The sequence below is a fragment of the Hevea brasiliensis genome, chromosome 18 (genome assembly GCF_030052815.1).
Source record: "Hevea brasiliensis isolate MT/VB/25A 57/8 chromosome 18, ASM3005281v1, whole genome shotgun sequence".
Classification (NCBI taxonomy): domain Eukaryota; kingdom Viridiplantae; phylum Streptophyta; class Magnoliopsida; order Malpighiales; family Euphorbiaceae; genus Hevea; species Hevea brasiliensis.
Window position 1 is genome coordinate 39,115,460 of NC_079510.1, and position 25,546 is coordinate 39,141,005.

Below are 25,546 nucleotides of genomic sequence, written 5' to 3' on the forward strand. Positions count from 1 at the left end.
GAGTATATTATAAGGCCATAAGAGCCTGTTACAATTGTGGTGGAAGTTGGCATTTTGCTAGAGATTGCATTAGTGCCCGCAGATCTGGACCGCCTACTACCACTCAGGGATCTGTTCAAGGTTCTGCTTCCAGAGGACAACAGACAACTAGTAGAGGCAGAGGCAGGGGGTAGAGGTAACACTTTTGGCAGCCAGGGCACAGTGAGCCAACCAGAGCAGAGTGGTGCACCAGTCAGGGTGTACACCATGTGCCAGAGGGATGAAGCTGAGACATCAGATGTTGTGGCTGGTACTTTCTCCATTTTTGATAGAGATGTATATGTGCTGTTTGACCCTGGTTCTACACATTCTTATGCTAGTGCCAATATTGCATGCTCTATTGCTATTCCTTGTGTGAAATTGGATTATGATGTGCTAGTGACTTGTCCTTTAGGACAAGAGGTTAGGGTGAACAAATTGTATAAGGATTGTCCTTTGGTGATCCAAGGACATACATTCCTGTCAGACTTAATTGACATGCCCTTCCGAGATTATGATATCATCTTGGGCATGGATTGGTTAGTCAGGCATCACGCCATGATCGACTGTAGACTGAAGACAGTTACTTTTGGTCTTCCCGAGTATGCAGACATAGTGATACATGGGGAGAGATAGTTATTGCCATCCAACATCATTTCAGCTACACTTGCTAGAAAGATGATTAGAAAGGGATGTGAAGCTTATCTAGCTCATGTGATAGACACCCAGGTGGGGAGTCTAGATCTTAAAGATATTCCTACAGTATGAGATTTTCTGGATGTCTTTCCCGAAGAATTACTGGGATTGCCTCCAGAAAGAGAGGTACAGTTTGAAATTGAGACTATGCCTGGTGTGGAGCCAATCTCCATCACTCCTTATAGGATGGCACCTGCTGAGTTGAAAGAGTTGAAGGTACAATTGTAGGAATTGTTAGATAAGGGTTTCATCCGCCCTAGCGTGTCACCTTGGGAAGCACCAGTATTATTTGTGAAGAAGAAGGATGGTACTCTCCGCCTATGCATAGACTACAGACAGTTGAATAAGGTGACCATAAAGAATAGATATCCTCTGCCATGGATCGATGATTTATTTGATCAGTTGAAGGATGCAACTGTATTCTCCAAAATTGACTTGAGATCGGGCTACTACCAGTTGAGGGTACAGGAGCAAAGTATTCCTAAAACTGCCTTTAGGACTCGGTATGGCCACTATGAGTTCTTGGTAATGCCATTCGGGTTGACTAATACTCCAGCTGCTTTTATGGGCCTAATGAACACTATCTTCAGGCCATATTTGGACCAGTTTGTTGTGGTGTTCATTGATGATATTTTGGTGTACTCAAAGAATGCAGAGAAACACGACAAGCACTTGAGGATAGTATTGCAGACTTTGAGGGAGAAGCAGTTGTATGCCAAACTGTCGAAATATGAGTTTTGGCTAAAGGAGATTTCATTTTTGGGGCATATTGTATCTGCAGAAGGTATCCAGGTGGATTCTAGCAAAGTAGAAGCCATTCTTAATTGGAAGCCACCAAGAAATGTCACGGAAGTTCGGAGTTTCCTTGGTTTAGCTGGGTATTATCTAAGGTTTGTGAAGGGATTCTCCATACTAGCATCTCCACTGACCAAGCTATTTAGGAAGGATGTAAAATTTCAGTGGACTGATAGATGCCAGGAAAGTTTTGATGAGTTAAAGAGGCATTTAACTGAAGCTCCAGTCTTAACCTTGCCCACTTTGGGTAAGGAGTATACCATATACAGTGATGCTTCTCATAACGGATTAGGCTGTGTGTTGATGCAAGATAGAAACGTCATTGCCTATGCTTCACGCCAGCTTAAACCGCATGAGAGGAATTATCCTACACATGACTTGGAGCTAGCAGCCATTGTCTTTGCCTTGAAGATCTGGAGACATTACTTGTATGGGGAGAGATGTTATATATACACAGATCATAAAAGTTTGAAGTACTTGGGCACACAAAAGGAGTTAAATTTGAGGCAAAGGAGATGGTTAGAGCTGATAAAAGATTATGATTGTTTGATAGACTATCAGCCTGGAAAAGCTAATGTTGTAGCTGATGCTTTAAGTCGCAAGACTATGGCTGGTTTGAGGGTTTCTCTTTTATCCATGGTGCATGAATTAAGGGCATTGCATGCTAATTTGGAGATTAATGAAGATGGGCAGATGGTAGCTACTTGGCAAGTGAAGCCAATGCTGGCAGAACAAATTAAAGCAGTTGCACAGAAGGATGATAAGTATGTGAAGTTGATGGAAGAGGCTCGGGATGGCAAGAAAATAGAATTATCAGTAAATGATGAGAGCTTGTTGTTATATAAGGGCAGAATGTGCATTCCTGAGAATGTTGAACTGAGGCAGACTATTTTAAAGGAAGCACATGGTTCACCTTTTGCAATGCACCCTGGTGGAACCAAAATGCCCCTCATCGGGTCATAATCCTTCTTTTTATAATACCCGATGAGTCCTTAGCTTTTTTTTTTGTTCACTAGAATTTTTATTGTGTCTATCTCAATTAATTTCTATTTATTTTTGGTCCTCAAGGTGTCTTCGAATAGTATTAATCACGGACAAAAAATGATACTATTCATAACTCGGAGGTTCGGGGTGTTACAATTTCTATGTCTTAGGTTTCCATCGGTTCAAGAATCGCCTAAATTGGAGTTTTCTAGAGAGAGTTATAGCCATTGAAACTTTACTGCTCATATGGCAATTCTGCAGTTTTGCAGATTCAGTAACTCAAATTTGCTCAATAATTTGATTGGGTTAATGGCATAATTTGGGTTTGTGTTCTTCATGAAAGTTTTAGGTCTATATCTCATCTAACTACTGGTAAAATTTTAGGTCATTTTGACCTGCGTAGCTCGAGTTATGACCCAAACACGATTACTATTTATGTGTACTATTCATACTGCAGTTTTTCAAGTTTGGTCAGTTTGTTCACTAGGTTTTTGTTACTTTTTGGGCATGCTTCCTAAATGAAAATTGTGTCATTTAGTGCTTATTTTCAGTCCCAATTGGTCCCATACCAATTGGACTTGTAAAATTTCATTTTTGGTCCCTCAAAGTTGACTTTTGGTCATGCTTAATACCCAATCCGAATTTGGCTTTGATTTAAACACTTCTAACACACTTAATTAGGTCACAAATGGCCATTTCTTTCATTAAACTATGTCAAAGACATCATTTAGCACTTCTTCACATTTTTGGTCTCTGAACCCTAATGTTCAAAACCCTAATTTTTCTCCCATTTGGCCAAAACCCTAGTTTAGGTTCCATATATGTTTTCTTTCATTTTCTTATGAAATTTCATCATAAATTAACTTCATTCCAAGCTTATACAACTAATCTAACATAAAAAGAAAATTACCTCTTGTTGATTTCTTTCCAACTTTACTTTTCTTCCAATTCTTGTTCTCCTTGCTTTTAATCTCTCAATCAAAGATCTCTTTGATGTTTTCTTTTAGTGGGCTATGGAATTTATGAAGGGAATTTAAGGGAATTAAAACTTGGGAGAGGAAATCAATGAGGGGAAGAAGTGGAAGAAGAAGAGAAAAAGAGAGAGAGAGAGAGAAAGAGAGAGGAGAGGGTGGTGGCCTCTTATGAAAAAAAAAGAAATGAAGAAGACATTTGTCTTCTTATTTATATATATATATGTATATATTTATCCCCAAAATTAGCTTATTAAAATTATAAATTTTAATTGTGTCATAAGGATAATTAAACTTAAATTTTTATTCCCTTTTTTTTTTTTTTTTACATTTACACTTAATTTTTCCTTTTAATTAAATAATTAAATTTAACTATCAAAAGCCCATAAGTCTTTCATTTTAATTTTGTCATAATGAAAATGAAAGTTTAAGTTTTCATTTCTTAAATTTTCCCTTACATATTTTTACTTGAATTTTTCTTCAATTTTTACCCCATAATTCAATTCATTAATTTCATTTAATTTAATTGACATTTTGGTCAAAAGTCAACTCTTGAGGTGAATTGACCAAAATGCCCCTTATCGGGTCTTAATCCTTCTTTTTATAATACCCCATGAGTCCTTAGCTTTTTTTTTGTTCACCAGAGTTTTTATTGTGTCTATCTCAATTAATTTCTATTTATTTTTGATCCTCAAGGTGTCTTTAAATAGTATTAGTCACGGACCAAAAATGGTACTATTCATAACTCGGAGGTTCGGGGTCTTACAGAGCATTTCTAAATAGATATTAAAATCATTTATTCAAAGTTTTGAAACTAGTAAAATTTTTGTCCCATTTTATTTTTTCGCAAATTTTATAAACATTTCAGCAGAGTGCCGTCTGTATTTTGAGAAAACAGTTCTTCAAATACCTGTAAAAAAGCACTTCTAATAATTTGTCTCAACAACTTTTTCAATTTCACAACCATCCCAATCAATTTCAACATCACTTATCAATTTCCAAAAATTTAAATCCACAATTTCCAATTCATATGTAATTAAATGTAAAACAATTTATATACATCATACTAAAAATTTATATTAGGAAAAATCCAAACTAAAATTTATTACAAACTTTATACAAACTGCTCAAGACCAGTTTTACATGTCCATACATTTACATACATTACATACATCAAAATAAATTTTTACAGTCAGGGTATAAAATATACCCGATAGACTTCAGAGTAGGTAGCTCATCTGTCCTCAGCAGCTCACTCTGCTGCTCTTCTAGTATCTATATCTACGACAGCAATAACAGCCATCGCTGAGTACTAGGACTCAGTGGTGCACAACATACTAAAATAATCTTTATGCAGAATTTAAATCACATTTATTCAAAATTTAAATTGAACATGAGCAATACATTCAAAACATGACTTATAAAATTTTAATCCAAAAAATTTCATTTCAAAAGTCTCAAAACACATTTCATAAAAACACAGTTATATCATGCCATTCGAAACAAATATAATCTCAATAGCCAGAGGCTAAGAAGAAGTCGCATCACAAGGCTAGCTAGCTCAAATATATGGATATCTATTCTTTTTCTTCTTCTACTGGCACACACCTCAACACTTCAGCCAGAGAAGGAATCAAAATTCGAAACTGATTTTCCTCACTAGTCATGCTAGTGAGGTGTTCAAATATATGGTCATGACACTGTGGTTTCAAAACTTATCTTAACAATTTACTAAACATTTATTATCATTTCAAACATACATAAATACACTTTCAACAATTCAAAGCAAAAGCATAATACACATTTCATGCACTTTGTAAATGAATTTTTTAAGCATGTTGATGTTGTGCACAAACCTTAAGCGAGTCACCTCTTGGCCTTAACTCGATTCCTCGAGTTCTTTTCCGGTGTTCTTTTCCACTGAAACACACAGTGTCACAGTATTTCAGTACCATAACTTAGCATAAATCCAAAAATAAATTTAAATTCACTTATACCTAGCCTTAATATGCTAAACTTGATGTTTTTTAAAATTTGTGTTTCGGGGTTACTATTCATGATACTATTCAAGTCAATTTTTTGACTTTCTAAGGCTTAATATGTATGAAAATTCCAACTTCACCCACATACCATATTTTGGTTACTAAATTTGTTGGTTTTGGTTGTTTACTCAAACTCTAAGTCTTTTAGGCAAATTTGCAAATTTTCAGTTTTGGGTGTCTTATGTTGCACTGTTCCATTGGTCATTTTACTGTTAGAATTTGGTAAAATTTTCTTCATAGAAAATGTTTCCTATTGTCTTAACTTTATTCTCCTTTTTTAATCACTCCAATTGGAGTTTCTAAGCTCAAGTTATAGCTATTTGAATCATGGCTGCCGGATTGGACTTAACCCAGATTTTTGGGCAAATTCTGGTTCTGGCAGTTTTAGGTCACCAAATTTGGGTGATTAAATGACTTGGTTAAGGGCATAATTTGAGTTTGTGTTCTTCATGAAAGTTTTAGATCTATATCTCAGCTTTCCACTGGTAAAATTTTAGGTCATTTAGACCTGCCTAACCCAAGTTATAGCCAAATGAACAAACTGTTCATTTGGTTATTTTTGTACAGGTCAGATTGCCTAATCCGGATTTGGTCAATTTGTTCACTAGGTTTTGGTCACTTTTTGGGCATAATTCCGAAATGAAAAATGTTCCATTTTGTGTCTATTTTCATTTCCAATTGGTCTCACACCAATTGGACTTGTAAATTTTCAGTTTTGGTCCCTGAAAGGGACCTTGGTCCCACTGCCTGTAGCATGACCCTAAGCAATCCAAATTTGCATTTGGTTCCAACACTTCTAACATACTCCAATTGGTAACAAATAACCATTTCTCAGCTCAAACTAAGACCAACACATCATTTAACAATTTCTCACTTTTTTGTCTTCCAAAACCCTAGGTGCCAAAACCCTAGTTTTCATATTTGCTCCATTCATGCAATTAAACTATATAAACCTCAACTACACCTTCAATCAAGCTTGCTTACCTTTTTAATTGTGTCAAAATCCATCAATTTCAAGTTATCTCTAAGCTGGCCGAATTTCACTATATTCCTCAATATGTTGTTTTTATTTTATTTTCATCAATACTAGTTCACTTCAAGTGCAAGTTCATGAATATAAGGAGAATTGAGGGGATTCTTGACTAACCTTTAAGGAAGTATTCCCAAAGCTTCAATTCTTCCACTTTCTTCTTCCTTTCTATTCACAAGATGCTTGCCAAGTTCCAAGAATAAAATTTACTTAAGAGAGTTAGGGCCTGTATAGAATAAAATCAAGCTTTTAAAAGCTTGAAATGGTTGTTAATGGTGGAAAGAGATGGAAGAGAGAGATGGGAGTGATGGGGCGGCAATATGGATGAGGAAGAAGAACTTTTTTTATTTCTTTCTTTTCTTTTTCTTTTATTAGTTTATCCCTTAGGAAGACCAAAATTATCCAAATTTATTTCTTATTTTAATTAGTGTTTATGACATCATGCATGATGTCATGCATGATGTCACCAATTTCTACTTTTCCTTTTTTTTCTTTTTTTTTTCTATTTATTTTTCTCTAGTTCTTTAATTTAATTCCCAATTCCCAATTTTTTTTTCTCTGATTTTATTTGACAGTTAGGTCAGGAGTCAGCTCAAATTGCCCCTCGTCGGTTGGACCCGGTTTGAAAATAATTCAATATTTTTCTGGATCTCTGACCTAATTATTTGACCTACTTAACAATTCTTTTTTGTGATTTTCTCTTTTCCACTGTGTTTGCAATAGTCCTAAGGACCGCGGCGTCACATTTTATGGTTCGAAATTTAAGTTTAAATCGACCTCGCAATCCTTCCTGAAAAGGTCACTCATCGCTGTGACTCTCGGCTCGTTTAACTTCTTATGTTCTGTTTTTCTTATTCATACTTAACTAATTGACAATTACTAATTATTTGTCTTCAGGGCTTATCTAGTTGTCTTAAGTATGGTTCTAATCCTCTTAATTGTCAGGAGTGACACCGGTCACTGAAATAGTGAAATATACTAGGCTATGCAAATAGGGGTGTTATAATTCTCCCCCCCCCCCTTAAAATAAATTTCGTCTCAAAATTTTACCTGGCATCAATCTCTGAACAACTATGGGTGCTTTCTCCTCATATCCTCCTCTCATTCCCAAGTAGCTTCTTGGCCCGAATGATGGTTCTACAGCACTTTCACTAACGGAATCTGCTTGTTTCATAGCTGCTTCACCTCATAAGCCAGAATTTCAATGGGTTCTTCTTCATATGTGAGGTCTGGATTTACTTTAATTTCTTCTACTGGTATTACATGAGATGGGTCTGATCAATACCTCCTCAACATAGACACATGGAAGACATTATGTATCTTTTCCAACTCTAGAGGTAGTACCAATCGATATGCCAAAGGACTCACTCTTTCCAGAACTTCATATGGCCCGATAAAACGAGGACTTAGTTTCCCCTTTCTGCCGAATCTCATAATTCTCTTTCAAGGGGAAACCTTGAGGAATACTTTGTCACCCATTGTATACTCAATATCCCTTCTCTTCAGATCAATATAGGACTTCTGACGGTCTGATGCAGTCTTAAGTCGATCTCTGATCAATATGATTTTCTCTTCAGTTTGCTGAACAATTTCTAGCCCAATCATCTTTCTTTCGCCTACCTCATCCCAACATAACGGGTTTCTACATTTTGTGCCATACAAAGCTCCATATGGAGGCATCCCAATGCTTGATTGGTAGCTATTGTTGTAAGCAAACTCAATCAAAGGCAAGTGTGTGTCCCAACTGCCCTCAAATTCAATCACACAAGCCCGTAGCATGTCCTCCAAGATCTAAATTACTCTCTCAGATTGGCCATCTGTCTGTGGGTGGAATGCCGTACTGAAGTTCAATCTAGTTCCTAGGGCTCTCTGAAGATTACCCCAGAATCTAAAAGTGAACCTAAGATCTCTGTCTGATACTATGGATATTGGCACTCCATGCAGTCTCAGAATCTCATTTATATACAACTTGGCCAATCTTTCTAAACTGTAATCCATCCGAACTGGCAGAAATTGAGCAGACTTGGTTAGTCTGTCAACAATGACCCATATTGCATCATGACTCTTTTGTATCCTCAGAAGTCCCATCACAAAATCCATTGTTATTCTCTCCCATTTCCATTCTGGTACTGGTAGTGGATGTAACAACCTAGCGGGTACTTGATGCTCTGCCTTCACTTGCTGACAAGTTAGGCATTTAGAAATAAATTCTGCCACATCTCTTTTCATACCATCCACCAGTAATGCTCCTTTAGCCCTCTATACATTTTTGTACCACCAGGGTGCATGGCAAAAGGAGACTCATGTGCTTCCTTTAAAATGATCTGCCTCAAATCAACATCATTAGGAACACACATTCTGCCCTGGTGTAGCAATAAATCGTCATCTCTTATTGAGAATTCTGGTTTCTTGCCCTGCCGAACTTCTTCCAACAGCTTCTGATACTTCTGATCATTCTGAGCAGCTATTCTGATCTGATCAATCAACACTGGCTGTACATGCCATGCAACTGCTTTCTACCCCTCATCATTAATCTCTAAGCTGGCATGTAATGATTTCAACTCATGTACCATAGACAGAGGAGTAACCCGTAGACTTTCCATAGTCTTATGACTTAAGGCGTCAGCCACAACATTAGCTTTCCCTGGCTGATAGTCTATCAAACAATCATCGTCTTTTATCAACTCTAACCGTCTCCTCCGTCTCAAATTCAACTCCTTCTGAGTGTCCAAATACTTCAAACTCTTATGATCTGTGTAGATGTAACACTTTTCCCTATACAAATAGTGTCTCCAGATCTTAAGAGCAAACACTATAGCTGCAAGCTCCAAATCATGTGTCGGATAATTCCTCTCATGCGATTTTAGCTAGCATAATGCATAGGCAATGACATTTTGATCTTGCATCAATACACAGCCTAACCCATTGTGAGAAGCATCACTGTAAACTGTGTATTCTTTATCTGGGGTAGGTAAAGTCAGGACTGGAGCTTCAGTCAAACATTTCTTCAATTCATCAAAACTCTGTTGGCATTTATCCATTCACTGAAATTTCACATCTTTTCAAAGTAGCTTAGTCAATGGAGATGCCAACAAAAAAATCCCTTCATAAATCGACGGTAATATCCAGCTAAATCCAGAAAACTGCGAATCTCTGTGATATTTCTGGGTGGCTTTCAATTAAGGACAGCTTTTATCTTACTTAGATCTACCTTGATACCCTCTACTGATACTACGTGCCCTAAGAAAGATATTTCCTTTAGCCAAAATTCACACTTCGGCAATTTAGCGTATAGCTGTTTCTCCCTCAAAGTCTGTAGTACAATCCGCAGATGTCTATCATGCTCTTCTACACTCCTCGAATAGACCAATATATCATCTATGAATACCACAACAAACTGATTGAGGTATGGTCTGAAGATAGTGTTCATCAGATCCATAAAAGCAGCCGGAGCATTAGTTAACCCGAATGGCATGACCAAGAACTCATAATGGCCATAGCGGGTTCTGAAGGCAGGTTTAAGAATACTCCGCTCTTGTACTTTCAGCTGATAATAACCTGATCTCAGGTCAATTTTGGAGAACACAGCTGCACCCCTCAACTGATCAAACAAGTCATCAATGTGGGGTAATAGATATCTATTCTTTATTGTCACCTTATTCAACTGCCGATAGTCAATACATAAGCGGAGAGTGCCATCTTTCTTCTTAACAAACAACACTGGCGCTCTCCAAGGTGACACACTAGTGCGGATAAAGCCCTTGTCAAGCAGCTCTTGCAACTGCACTTTCAACTCTTTTAGTTCTGCTGGTGCCATTCTATATGGTGTTATGGAGATTGGGTCCACACCGGGCATAACATCAATCTCAAACTGCACCTCTCTTTTTGGAGGTAATCCTGGCAATTCATCAGGAAACACATCCGAAAAGTCACATACTGTAGGGATGTTCCTCAATGCTAGGCTCCCCACTTGGGTGTCTATCATATGTGCCAAGTATGCTTCACACCCCTTTCTGATCATCCTTCTGGCTAGTGCAGTCGAAATGATGTTTGATGGCAGTAAATGCCTCTCTCCATGTATTACCACATCACCGTATAGAGGGAGACCAAAAGTGACTGTCTTCAGTCTACAGTCAATCATGGTGTGATGCCTGGCTAACCAATCTGTCGCAAGGGTTTTCGCGGTCGCCTGGACGATCACTCACCGAAGTGGGAAAGAGTGAGGAGTCGCCACCTTAGTTTTGAGGGAAACTAAAGAAAACCATTTGAGAAAATATATTGAAATGAAACCACTTCAAGACAGAGATTCTAGGTTCGGGGTCCGCAAACGGGTGGGGAAGGTGTTAGGCACCCCACCTCGTCCCTTAATAAAGGTAAGTAGATTTAACTTTGCATTAGTTAGGAGGGCTTGAATGGACATGTTAATCCTTTTATCAAAAGGAAATTTTAATTTTTCACTAAATTCGGATCACCCAAATACATAAGTAAATGAGACAACCTTAGTGAATTACTGTTGTATGTTAATTTTATTTGAAAGGAATATTTTATTAAAATTTAATTTAAAAATCGGATAAGAACTCTTCTCCGAACTCTTTAACATTTATTAAAATTCTGAGTTGAGACCGGATAAGAACTCTCCTCCGATCTCTTTTTAATATTTATTAAAATTTTAAGTTGAGACCAGATAAGAACTCTCCTCTGATCTCTATTAGTTATATATTAAAATTTTGAATTGAGACCAGATAAGAACTCTCCTCCGATCTCCTTTCTGAATGTTTATTAAATTTTTGGTTCGAGAACCGGATAAGAACCCTCCTCCGATCTCCTTTGAGTATTTATTTCAAATTTTAGATTGAGAACCGGATAAGAACTCTCCTCCGATCTCCTTTCTGAATGTTTATTAAATTTTTAGTTTGAGAACCGGATAAGAAACCTCCTCCGATCTCCTTTGAGTATTTATTTTAAATTTTAGATTGAGAACCGGATAAGAATTTTCCCCCGATCTCTTTTAAATTATTTGTTAAAAATTTTGTTTGAGGAACGGATAAAGACTCTCTTTCGACCTCTTCGAAGTTTGGACACAGCCATATATCATAAGAGTCTAAGTTTAAGCGTTCTAGTATTGAAAGGTGCCAAAGGCCGAAATAAGACTTCTTTTAACTCTTTGGTACTTTGTGACTAAATAAGGGACACCGGATAGAATTTTGCTGACCTCCCCTAAGGTCACTTTACCAGTATCCTATCTGTACCCTTTTACTTACCTGAGTTTTGATTTTTATTCCGCCTTATGGCATTATGCCGGATCGCCTTCTACGTCAGCCTAGTGATTCAATTTTGCTATTTCCCTGACGTGTTATTTAAACCTTCTTTTTTCAAAGACATTTTAAACACAGTTACCTACATTTTGTCTAGCTGTTTCTACGTAACTCGGGACTAGATGACTTATGCTCGTAAATAATAAAGATTAACTAAGTGTGGGTTAACCAAAGACGGAGTAAACTAGAACATATCTTTTCTTTGTTTTTTAGCGTGACATAAACTTAAAGAAAACAACAGGCATAAGAAAGAGAACAAAGGAAATACGTGAAACGAGAACTAGACTTAATAAAATGGCGATATTAACACTGACCTGTAGGGAGTCGAGTCTATTGAACTAACTACAGAATCGCAAAGAGTAGCAAGATTGCAGGTTGGCAGCCGGAGGACTGTGGTTTGTCTCGAAATGAAATATTCTTTGTTAAAATGTAAACGGGTCAAAATAACCAAGCTTGAGTGGGGTTGAGCTTAGATAATATGAATGGAAATAGAGGATAACAGAGACAGAAAGTGGGAGTGCCACAGGATAATGAACGAACTGAAAATGAAAAGTTTCAGTATTCCAGAATCCCTTTTGCAAGAAAAAACACTTCAGAAAACTAGTTTCAAAAGTTTTTTCACGAAACTCAAAATAGCAGAGTAACAAACTGAATTAAGTTTCAGAGTTATTCCACTATAGTCACTGCCTCTTGTCTATATTTTCCCCGTCCGTCCCTTGAACAGTTTTTCATGCAGGTATTTATAGGGACCGGGTGCTTACCCCTGAAGGGTCAAGATCTATTTTGAGGGAGATGGAGGGTCAGGATTTTAAAGGACATGATCGGATGCTTGAGAATTAAAGCGAATCAAAATGAACGGCTGAGATTATTCTTCAGAATATTCGTCTTTTCTTCTTTCAATCTGACGGTCTCAAATCCTCTTGTCCGGAGCGATCTGAGGGCTAAGAGCGAAAGACGCTGGTCTTGTCGTCTTCTCTCTTGATCCAATGGTTCCGGGTTCGTCCTTACAAGTGAGATCAACGGTAGAGATTGGGATGTACAGGATCACATGACATACTCGGCATTTGTCAAGATTGTGGGCGATTCTCAGCGCGGTGGAGATCTCGTCGCCACGCTTTAACTACCTCTCGATTCTCGATTTACGACGGTTATTTGGAATTTGTCTTATTCCTTTTGTCTTCCGATCCCTCCCCCTTTTCGATCTTCTTGACACATTCCTATTCCGAGCTCTCATGCTGATCTCCCATCTTCCGATCTCTATTATTCCGATCCCTTAATCAGCCCTGGTCCGGTCGAAGCATTAATTCCTCTCGATTCCCGAAGCGTCCGCTGCTTTCTCGCTAGCAATAAATGCCCGATTTTCCACTATATATACCCCTGACAGAAGGAACCCCCCTCATTCGATTTTCCTTTCTTGTTTTTTCTTTCTTGTTTTAACTGTTCCGGCAGTAATTCCGGCTACGACTGTGGCTTTTGATCCTTTTTCGATGGACTTCTTTACCCATCGACTGAAAATTTACGATCCCGGTGATCGAATAATCGTGAAAACCTTAACTGATGATGGTGAGAGAACTAAATCGATTGACCGATCTGGGTTGCGGACCTCGATCGTGCCGATCTCGAGTCGCTCAACTGGAATAATCGGCGAACCGATTTCGGCTGAGCAGATTGCTAATGTTTGGCCGACCCCTGGCGATCGCTCTTCCGAGCTTATTCTGCTTCTCACCACATTGGGTGTTCCGACAGCGGTTTCCCTCCACATTGGGTGTTCCGACAATGGTTAAGCTCGGCCGGCGACACTCGTGGATCACCACGATGTTGACTATTGACATAGGCCTCTTTAGATAGGATGTTCCGCTGATCTTTAGAGGTCAGCCTTTTGATGTAATCAGATGTAATCCGATCTTGAGATCGCCCAAATGATGTAATCTAACTTTTGGAAATGTATTCCGATCTCTTGAGATCGCCCAAATGATGTAATCCGATCTTTTGGAAATAAAGATTTTATTTTGTCAATTATTATCTTATTAATTATTTTCCGAGCTCTAATATGATTATCCGATCTGATTCTTTACCTGAATGACACTTATCCGATCTGTAATTCGAAACACCTGAATCTGCCGCTCTATAATTAACCGATCTCTTTATGGAATCTTGGGAATATTCGTGAGACGTGTCAGAACAGCTGGCGAGTCCCACTAACCGATGCGCTGCCTGGAACCTCGTGAGCATTAAATGCTCGGACGAGTATAAATAGGGGTGGGGGGGTTAGCCATTTGCTCCTGTATGTCATTTTCAATCTCTTGCTCACAACCTCAAAGTTCTCTCATTTCCTCAAGTTCTTCCGACGCCGATCAGACTCCGGTAAGGGCTTTGATCTTCTTTTTAGTTTAAGTTCTTTATTTCCTTTGAAAATGAGCAGTGCCGAAGGTCAGAGAGCGGCGAGCCCTCCTTCCATTCAGTTCTCGTGGTCGTCTGACGAAGAAGAGGTGGTCGGGCCAAGCGCACAACCAGAACCTCCTAGGGTCTCCGTTCCAGCTCGGGGGCAGATCGCACCATCAAGGCATGCACCTTCTTCAGGGAGGGAGAATCTTCCCATGGACGAGCTGCCATCGATCTTGCAAGAATCCGATCTGCAATCGTTTGGCTAGGAGTACAATATTCGTCCTGATTCGTATGAACTTATCTGGTGTCACGGCTATCACCGAGCCGATTACTTCTTTGAAGAGAATGACAGGGTTATGGTATACGAGGAACAGTTAAAGGCCGATCTGCGGTTCCCTCTAGACGATTTCTTCAAGGAGGTCTTAAAATTTCACCGAGTATACATTGCCCAAGTTCACCCCAATTCGTGGCGGATCTTAGTAGCCTTCCGAGGCCTGTGCCGAGCTAAGGGAATCAATCCTACGGCTAAGGTGTTCACGAATCTGACAGCTAACTCACAAAGGACGATTTAACATCGGTTCTTTCAGGCGAAGCCTCATTGTGGGCTCTTTACCGATCTGCCCTCCTCCCTTAAGAACTGGAAGAACCGTTTCTTCATTTTGAGGAGCAAAAATCCGAGCTGCTTTGAGGACTTCCCCCGTAGCTGGTGGCACCAGGGACCCTTGATTCCGAAGTGCATTACCCTGAATAGGGAGGAAGGCCTAATAGTGATGGAACTGAAGAATCAGGCTGCCACTCAAAAGTTCTCCTGTTTAAATGCGGTGACTGCCGAGCTGCACCATTGGACCATACAGCTGATCACCGGCCAAGATCGCGAACTTTCGCTCTCTGACCTCGGCATTGATATTTTCTACATCTCAGATCTTAGGACCTTAGCGATCTCACTGACCTTTTCTTTGTGCAGGTATGGCGGGTGGTGAGGGTTCCAAGAAGCGAAAGAAAGAAAGAGAAATTTCCCGGAAAGTAAAAGAGATGAAGCGTTCGGCACTACTTCAAACACCTGGCCATGAACCTGGGGAAATACAAGGGGACCCGCCTCGACCTTCAGGACGACCGATCACAGAAGCTGTCCGATCTCCTCCTCGACGAGAAGAGCCGCCTCCACCTCCTTCAATTGCTCCAAGCACGGAAGGGGGTCATTCTCGACCTTCTTCGAGGCCCCCTTCTCGTGGCGCTCAAGTGCTGATCGCCTCCCTAGAGAATAACCGGACTGTTCGGGAGAACCTCGATTTTGCCAAAGTCTTGGGTCTTCTATCTGCCTTCGAGAGGATCGGGACAGACTGTCTCCGGACAACCTTGACGATATCCTGACTCGATCCATGAGCCTGAATGTGGAGTGTCTGGTGAACCAGCACATAGTTCGGGAAAAGGCTCATCGCCTGGGTAAGGAGATCGAGAAGAAGAATCAGGAAGTGGCTTCTCTCCGATCCCAACTCTTATCCACTCAGGATTACATATCTCAAGTTGAGGGGTTGGCGAAGTTCTATGAAGACAAGCTGGCCGAACAGTCTCATGTTCTGGCTGAAAGGGATCGGTTTCTGGGAAGTCCAGCGCCGCCAACGAAGCTTCTCAGGTCGCTCAACTTATCGAGGGGTTTAAGGTGAAAGACGAAGAAATGGTGACAGGAATAGCAGGTGCTTATGTGAATGCTCACCAGGACCTCTTAGCCGAACTCCAGAAGCGTTACCCAGAGGAGGACTTCTCTTGGATGGCCGACATGGCTCCCGGGGGCGAGGGTGAGGATAGTGAGGAGGAGGGAGAGGGTGAGCGAAATGTAGATCAGGCTGGGGGTGATCCCCCAGCCGAATAACTTGTACAAATTCTGAAATGAAATGAAATGAAATGACTCTTTTGTTCAATGAATGGTTGTGATCTGAAAATTTCTAAACACTTGATTGTCTGAGTATATTGAAATAACTGAAAGCGATTATTATCCTAAGTGTGAGAGATCGGAAAACACAACATGCATGAGATTGGTAAGGAACCAACGCTAAACGTAACTTAATTGAAAATTTGGCTTGAACATCTAGGATCGGGATCTTCACTAAACCGGATTGGAACCTTAGCTTGATTATTCCTAACCTTTTAAAAGGGAGGTCGACCATGAATACTGGAAGGAAGGCTCTAGTGTTAGTTCAATTTCGTCTGACAAGAGAGATCGGGAATATAGTTAACTGGTCAGGATATTTGACAATTGGCTTGAGAGATCGGTGAATGATTGAGAGACCGATAAGGCTTTGACGGATACGAGAGCTTAGCATTGACTCAATTCTCTGTGAAGAGAGATCGGAACCATGGTTAAATGGCAAGGAGAGACTGCGCTAGGGATCGGTTTCGAAGTTTATAGATTCTGGGGATCGGCCAAAATATGGTGTCGACAGCTGCCCCTCTTTACATAATTTCTATTAAAGGGAAAATTTCCGGTGTAGGAATTATGTAAAGATTCAGACTCATATTTTGGACGATTAGGTGTTCGAAGTTAGGGAGCTAAAGCACACTTAAGTTGGTGACCTAGAAATTGGCAACAGAAGTTAAATTAAAATCAACTTGGATCTAGGAACCAGAGGTTGATAGCAGGAAATGCAAATTGCTGAAAATTAAAATCAACTTAGATCAAGGACCCAGAGGTTGATAGCAGGAAATGTAAATTGCAGGAAATTAAAATCAACTTAGATCAAGGAACCAGAGGTCGATAGCAGGAAATGTAAATTGCAGGAAATTATATTCAACTTAGATCAAGGAACCAGAGGTTGATAACAGGAAATTTAAATTGCTGGAAATTAAAATCAACTTAGATCAAGGAACCAGAGGTTGATAGCAGGAAATGTAAATTGCTGGAAATTAAAATCAACTTAGATCAAGGAACCAGAGGTTGATAGCAGGAAATGTAAATTGCTGGTAATTAAAATCAACTTAGATCAAGGAACCAGAGGTTGATAACAGGAAATGTAAATTGCTGGAAATTAAAATCAACTTAGATCAAGGAACCAGAGGTTGATAACAGGAAATTTAAATTGCTGGAAATTAAAATCAACTTAGATCAAGGAACCAGAGGTTGATAACAGGAAATTTAAATTGCTGGAAATTAAAATCAACTTAGATCAAGGAACCAGAGGTTGATAGCAGGAAATGTAAATTGCACTTACAAAGCAAGCCTAATCCAAACACGAGAAGTTCTTCCCCAATAAAGTGTACTTCACAGAATTCCGAAGACCAATGATGAATGGAGGACGAGTTGCAAGACTTAACCTATGACCCCCATTTCTTCAAATGCCCCTTTCCTGTTTTTCTTTCTCCCGAAAAGCGCCCTTGCGGGTTTTTACTTCCCCTTCGTCTATATGACTAGAAGCGCCCTTCCGGGTTTTCACCTCTAGCCCCCCTCTTTTTTTTTTTTTTTTTGGTCATTCCCTGCAAATCTCATAGTAAAGTACGTGAGGTTATCAATTGTCAAATCTTAATCTTATGGCAAAAATTTTAACTGATTAAATAGCGCATTAAATAACGTGATTGTAGAAAGATAAATATAAGGGAAAGATAGAAACATGGGGAATGAAGTGTGATTTTATTACGGTTTTAATAAAAACAAAGAAGAAGTTTCAAAGAAGAAGGGTACAAGGATAGCTCTCACATATTCTCTGTGGCTGATTTTGAAATCCCTTAACTGCCATTATTTCAAATTCTCTGAAGCCTCATATCGCGACGGTTTATTCCCCTTCTCGGTCTCATGCCTCTTTCCTTATTTCTCCCTTTTCGTTCTTGGGATGCCCTTCCGGGTTTAAACCCTTTTTTTTTTTTTAGCGCTCTTTCAGGACGCCCTTTCGGGTTTTCATCCTTCACTCATTTTACAGAAAGCGCCCCTTCGGGGTTTTCGCCTTCTTTCACACATTTTGCTAGGAGCGCCCTTTCGGGTTTTCACTCCTACTTTTTTTTTTATTTATTTTTTATTTTTTTTAGGCATAGTATCTCTTGACGGTGTCAGCATTCACAGGCCTCGAAAACTCTTCGCCGTCCATGTGGGTCAAGATCAAGGCTCCTCCGGAAAATGCCTTTTTAACCACATAGGGTCCCTCGTAGGTTGGTGACCATTTGCCTCGGGGATCGTTTTGATTTGGCAGTACTTTCTTCAGAACTAGGTCCCCGGGTTGGAATTCGCGTGGACGAACGCTTTTGTCAAATGTTCTAGCCATTCTCATTTGGTATAACTGCCCATGACATGCTGCTGCTAATCTTTTCTCATCCAGCAAGTTTAACTGATCCAACCTTGACTGGATCCATTCTGACTCATCAATCCCTGATTCCTTCAGAATCCTTAGGGAAGGAATTTCAACTTCAATAGGTAATACTGCTTCCATCCCGTAAACCAGCGAGTATGGAGTTGCCCCGGTTGAGGTTCTTACAGAAGTCCGGTATGCGTGAAAAGCGTAGGGAAGCATATCATGCCAATCCCTATACGTGACCGTCATTTTCCGGATTATCCTCTTAAGATTTTTGTTCGCAGCTTCTACCGCTCCATTCATCTGGGGACGGTATGGGGAGGAATTGAGATGTCGGATTTTGTATTGATCACACAATTTCTGAATCCTTGGACCATTCAGATTCTTAGCGTTATCAGTGACAATTTCATTCGGGAGACCGTGCCGGCAGATGATATTGCTTCTGAGGAATTTGAGAAACGTGTTCTGTGTGATGTGCGCATAAGATGTTGCCTCGACCCACTTGGAGAAGTAGTCGATGGCTACAAGGATGAATCTGTGCCCATTGGATGCCTTGGGATTAATGGGACCATTCACATCGATGCCCCACATTGCGAAAGGCCATGGTGAGACGAGGTTAAACAACTTGTGAGGTGGCACATTTATTGGATCGGCATAGATCTGACACTTATGGCACTTTCAAAAATACTCGATGCAATCCTTTTCCATTGTGGTCCAAAAATATCCCCGTCGCATGATTTGCTTAGCCATCATGTGTCCATTGGCATGGGTTGCACAGCTTCCCTCATAAGTCTCGAAAAGGATTTTTTTCGCTTCTTTTGCATCCACACACCTCAACAATTCGCCGTTGGAGCTCCTCTTGTATAGGGTTTCTCCACTGGGGAAGTATCCCAATGCTAATCTCCGAATCATCCTTTTTTCGTTTTTGCTTGCCCCCGAAGGGAATTCTCTGGTTCTGCAGTAGACCAGGATGTCATGATACCAAGGCTTACCATCGGGCTCTTCTTCAATCATGAAGCAATCAGCTGGCTCATTCCTTGCTTTAATCCTCAATACTTGAGTTGTCTGCCCTTCTTCCATTTGGGCCATAACGGCTAGAGTGGCTAAGGCATCAGCAAATTGATTCTTGTCTCTACTAAGATGAGTAAAAGAGATCTCTTCGAATCTCTTAATCAGCTCCAGTAAGTACTTCTGATATGGGATCAGCTTCGGATCCTTGGTTTGCCATTCTCCCTTGACTTGATAAATAATCAGGGCTGAGTCTCCGTATACCTCCAACTTCCTGATTTTCATTTCGATGGCAGCCTGTAGACCCATCACACAAGCTTCATACTCTGCGACGTTGTTGGTGCAGTCAAATCTCAACTTAATGGCTATCAGAAAGTGTTTTCCATCTGGGGATATCAATACAGCTCCAATTCCATTACCGGACAAATTGATAGCTCCGTCGAAATACATTTCCCATACATCGGTTGACCCCTCTTCTTCGCAGTCTACTTCATTAATATGCTCATCAGGGAACTCAAAATCCAGTGCTTCATAATCTTGGATAGGATTTTCTGTTAGGAGGTCAGCGATCACGCTACCTTTCACCGCTTTCCGGGTCATGTAGACTACGTCGTATTGGGAGAGTATAACCTGCCACTTGGCTATCCTACCTGGTACGAATGGGCTCTCGAACACATATTTAATAGGATCCATCCTGGAAATAAGCCATGTCTTGTGATTCAACATGTAGTGCTTGAGGCGATTTGCTGTCCAGGCTAACGCGCAACAAGTCTTTTCTAAGAAAGAGTACCTTGACTCACAATCATTGAATTTCTTGCTCAGGTAATAAATGGCCTTCTCTTTTCGCCCGGTATCATCATGTTGTCCCAAAACACATCCCATCGAGTTCTGCTGGACTGACATATACAGGATCAGAGGCCTGCCCGCCACGGGTGGAACCAACACTGGTGGGTTGGTCAAGTATTGCTTAATTTTCTCAAAAGCCTCTTGGCAAGCTGAATCCCATTGGGCGGAATTTTTCTTCCGGAGTAGTCTGAAGATAGGCTCAGCTTTGGCAGCGAGATTAGAAATAAATCTCGAAATGTAGTTTAACTTTCCCAGAAAACTGCGCACCTCCCTTTCTGTTTTTGGGGATGGCATTTCTTGAATAGCTCGAACTTTGTCTGGATCTACTTCTATTCCTTTCTCGCTTACTATGAATCCCAATAACTTTCCAGATCTAGCTCCGAATATGCATTTGGCAGGGTTTAGTTTCAGCTGGTATTTCCTGAGCCTTTCGAATACCCTCCTCATCACCTGTACGTGGCTTTCTTTTCCTCTGGATTTAATGATCATATCATCCACATACACTTCCACCTCTTTATGCATCATATCGTGGAATAATGTGACCATTGCACGCTGGTGGGTAGCACCAGCATTCTTCAACCCGAAAGGCATGACCCGATAGCAAAACACTCCCCATTGAGTGATGAAAGCAGTTTTATCCTTGTCTTCCTCGTCCATCGGGATCTGATTGTACCCTGATGCCCCATCAATACACGAACACCTGCCCAATCCCGCAGCATTGTCAACTAACACATCAATGTGAGGGAGAGGGAAATCGTCTTTCAAGCTTGCTTTATTAAGATCCCTGTAGTCAATGTACACTCTGACTCTCCCGTCCTTCTTCATTACCGGGACGACGTTAGCCACCCATTGGGGATATTTGACCACTTCCAGGAACCCGGCGTCATACTGTTTCTTGACTTCATCCCGAACTTTGAGCAGTGTGTCGGGATTCATTCTTCTTAACTTCTGCTTTACAGGGATTGTCCCCGGAATTAGGGGAATTTTGTGCGTCACTATTCGGGGGTCCAAACCAACCATATCATCATAGCTCCAGGAAAATACGTCCAGGAATTCTCTGAGCAAACTGATCATATCTCCCAACTCTTCACTCTCCACTACCTTAAGTTCCCTTTTTACTTCTTCTGTGCCTAAGTTTATGGTGTGCGTTTTGTCTCCATAAGGCACGAGGGAGGGCTCATCCTTTTCACTGCTTTCTTGTGTAAGGTCTTCCTCAGAATCACTCGAAGTAATGGCAGTTATGGGGATTTCAAAATTAACCAGAGGAATTCCTGAGTCTATTGGATTATTAGGTGTTAATTGATGAATGGTCCTGAACGAATAAAAATAGAACGTATTATAAGGATGGAATTCAAAAGAAAGAGAGAATTGGATTTAAAATGCGCTATTAATTCATTAACGTTTGTGCCATAAGAAAAGGTCCATTTACAGTATTACACTTGTCACCATGGACAAAATGATCAAGTGTAGATAACCAAAGGTACTTTACTCGAAATTGAGTACAGGGATGTCCTCTGTTGTCCAGTTGTTCAGTTCTTGCCCTTCAGCTATCGGTGAGACTAGAGCTTCATACAAGGAATCGAAATGGATGACACCAATGGATGGTTCATCGGGCGATTCTTCTACCTCTGCCGGATTTTCAATGACCGTCTTGGTGAAGACTTCCGTGATTCTAGGGACTACCTTCCTTTTTCCCATTTCCTGGTCGAATCTTTGATCCCGAAGTCTGTTCCTCATCCAGAATCGCCCATCCATGAGGGCATCTTCCTCATAACCCAAACCGCAGCAGCCTACCTTCTGGATAGCTGGTATAGGTTCAACAATCCCTTGTAATGCAGCCCCTAGCCCCTTGCCTTCTTCGTACCCATTCTTTAACATCACCTTGGCTACCATAGCCATAGCCCCTTCATTTCTTGAGATGGTTTCTTGTAATTCGAGGGCTTGGAAGGAGCTTTCCAATGACTCCTCAGCTGCCTCCACATAGGGAAGTGATTGTGGCTTGGTGACTAGCAAGGCCTCCTCTACTTTCACTGTGATGATTTTGCCCCCCCATAATATTTTTGATCTTTTGGTCCAAAGTTGAAGGGACAGCATTTGCTGAATGAATCCAAGGTCTTCCCAATAGCATAGTATATGCGGGCTCAATGTTCATCACCTGAAACGTGACGTTGAAAGTACATGCACCGACTTGGATTGGCAGATCAATGTCTCCCAGCACTTCTCTCCTTGTACCATCAAAGGCTCTTACCACCATAGCACTCTGACGTATATCAGATTGGTCAACCGGTAGCCTGGCCAAGGTGGAATTAGGCAGTACATTGAGCGCTGATCCATTGTCAATAAGGACCTTGGCCACTATACAACCTTTGCATTTCACTGTTACATGCAGAGCTTTAGTGTGCCTTAAACCCGCAGGGTCTATCTCATCCTCCGAGAAAGTAACAAAACTGGATGCCTGGATTTGACCCACTATCTTCTCAAACTGCCCCGGAGTAATGTCGGGGTTTACAAAAGCTTGATCCAGGATTTTCTGCAAGGCTTGCCGGTGCACTTCTGAGCTCAGGATCAGTGACAGCAGTGAAATTCGTGCAGGCGTCTTCCTCAACTGTTCCACCACATCATACTCACTTTGTTTCATTATTTGGAGCAGCAGTTCCTCCTCTTCTTTATGCTCAGCAGGCCCTACTTCCTCTGTATTTTCACCCTCCTCTTCGGTGTTCTTCAGTGACTCTCCCATCTTTACTTTCCCTTTTCTCTTTTCTTTTTCTTCGTCTTTCCCGTAACACCTCCCACTTCGAGTTATGAACTCGACCTCTTGCTCAAGGGAGGAGGGTTTTGGGGCAGCGACAGGTTGGGGATCAACTTGGGGAGTAGCGCTGGTAGCAGGCCTGGCATAAGTCATTTTAAAATGTTCATGTGGGGTAAAGCATGGTTTTGGTGGTGCCGGGGGTGAAGCAAGGCTAAGAGCCGGTGTACTGCTTGACGCTCCTTGGGTGAAGACTTGGAAATTGTAGTTCCAAGGTATGGCATGGGTGTTGGTTATAGGGAGCTGAGATGGGGCTCGGATAACCGTTACTAGCGGCGAGGTTACTGGGGGTGAGAAGGTGATTCTGGGTTTAGAGGTAGAAGCATTCTTGCTGTATCTAGTTGTGTTCACTTCCTCCTCCATCTTCGATCTTGTCTGACATCGCAGAACTTTGAGAGATAACAAGTTCCGAACCTCTTGCCTGAATCCCTCACAGCCCCGCAGCTCATGATCAGCTGCCCCTCCATGAAAAGGACACCCCGTACCTTCTTCTAATCCCGTTACTTGAGGGCAAAGGTAGCCTTCCCTCATTGCCACAGCAAAAATTTCCTCAAAGTGAGGAACCAGCTCGTCTACTTCCGGTGTTGATCCTTCTCCATCAGACTCTATCATATTTACACCACTGCCCGCATTATGGTTAGGCAGTGGGTTTGAGGTAACATTGGGGAGGGAACCATTTCCCTCAATTTTTAGCCATCCATTCCGGATTAAAGCGTGCACTCTTCCTCTGAGTGCTCCGCAGTTGTCAGTTGAGTGCCCTTGTGCCCCCCCATGATACTCACAACGGGCAGTGGCATCATACCACCTGGGATATGGAGGCTGAATTGGGTCTAGGGGGACTGGTACAATTTGGTTGATACTGACAAGGTATCGGTATATTTCACTGAGCGGGAGGGGAATAGGTGGATCGGGATTTCTTGGTGATCTTGGGTTGTTTTGTGGTGGTCTTGGTTGAGCAGGAGGAGGAGGTGGTCTCGGTTGGTAATTTGTAGGTGGGGGATATTGTGGGCGCGGGTGTGGATAATTAGGGTAAGTAGGTGGTATGTTTTCGACTTTTTGGCCATGAGGTGTATCAGATGGCCGTTATTTGTTTTGAGGTGATGGGGAATAATTGTTTTGACGGTGATGTAATGCACATCACCCTCCTTCTTCTTGCCAAAGTCGCGCCTTCTTCGCAGGTTCTCACCAACTCCTGCAACCGTCCCATTCTTAGATTGGCCTCTATTCTTTCACCTACCGTATGATGTCGAGAAGTCATGGAAGTGTTTCCAATCATCAAATTGAAATAGGGGGCTTTCAAAGTCTCAATGAACAGAGAGCACAGCTCATTGTCAGTCACCGGAGGGTGTACTTCTGCCGCTTTTTCTCTCCATCTCTGGGCATACTCCTTGAAGCTTTCCCTGTCCCTCTGTACTAGGTTTTGAAGATCCCTTCTTGTGGGGGCCACATCGCAGTTAAATTTGTACTGCTTTAAGAAGGCATCAGCTAAATCCTTCCAGGAGCGTAGTTTGCTCCTGTCCAACTGAATACACCACCTCAAAGCTGCCCCGGAGAGGCTCTCATGAAAGAAGTGGACCAGCAGTCTGTCATCCTCTGTCAGAGCAGACATCTTGGCGATATAGGTGGCCAAGTGAATGCGAGGATCTGAATTTCCTGTGTACTTGTCGAAATCAGGGACCTTGAATTTGGGTGGCACCACCACATCTGGAACCAATCTAAGTGATGCCACATCAACTGAGCCATACATATTCAGCCCCTCTATCGCTCTCAATCTCTCTTCTAGAGCAGATAGTTTCTCGTTTTCTCTTGTCTTATTTCCTCCTCCCACTGTATGAAATGCTCTGCCAGCTGGGAGCTGAGGGGTGGAGTGAACTGGAGGGATTAGAATGGAAGGGTATGGGTCGGTGTTTGAAATGGTTGGGTAATGAGAGTAAGGTAAGTCATTGTTCATGGCAGCCGGATTGACAGTGATTGTCGGGTCCGGAATTGGTGAATGAAAGGTAAAAGAAGTTGAAGCTTGGTGTGGATCATTTGTTGGAGGTGGTGGAGGAGGTAGCGGTAGGCTAGGCTCTGCTGGGGGTTTATTCTGGGACATTTCCCTCATTAGTTTCATAAGTTTTGAGACCTGATCCTTCAATTCGGAAACCTTCCCTTGTAGGTTCTGTACTTGTTCCTGATCTTCCATTATCTTCTTTGTCCGGGATCTTGTTAAGTACACTCGCTTTGGTTGAACCGTGTGCTTGGTCGGACTTGCCTTGTTTGAAGCAATATTGATTTCCTGTAGGGTGGTGGAAAAAAGAAATGAATTTGGAATTTTGCAAAAAAAAAAAAAAAAAAAAAAAAAAAACTAAAAGTCCTGGTTTGGACGAAGGATAC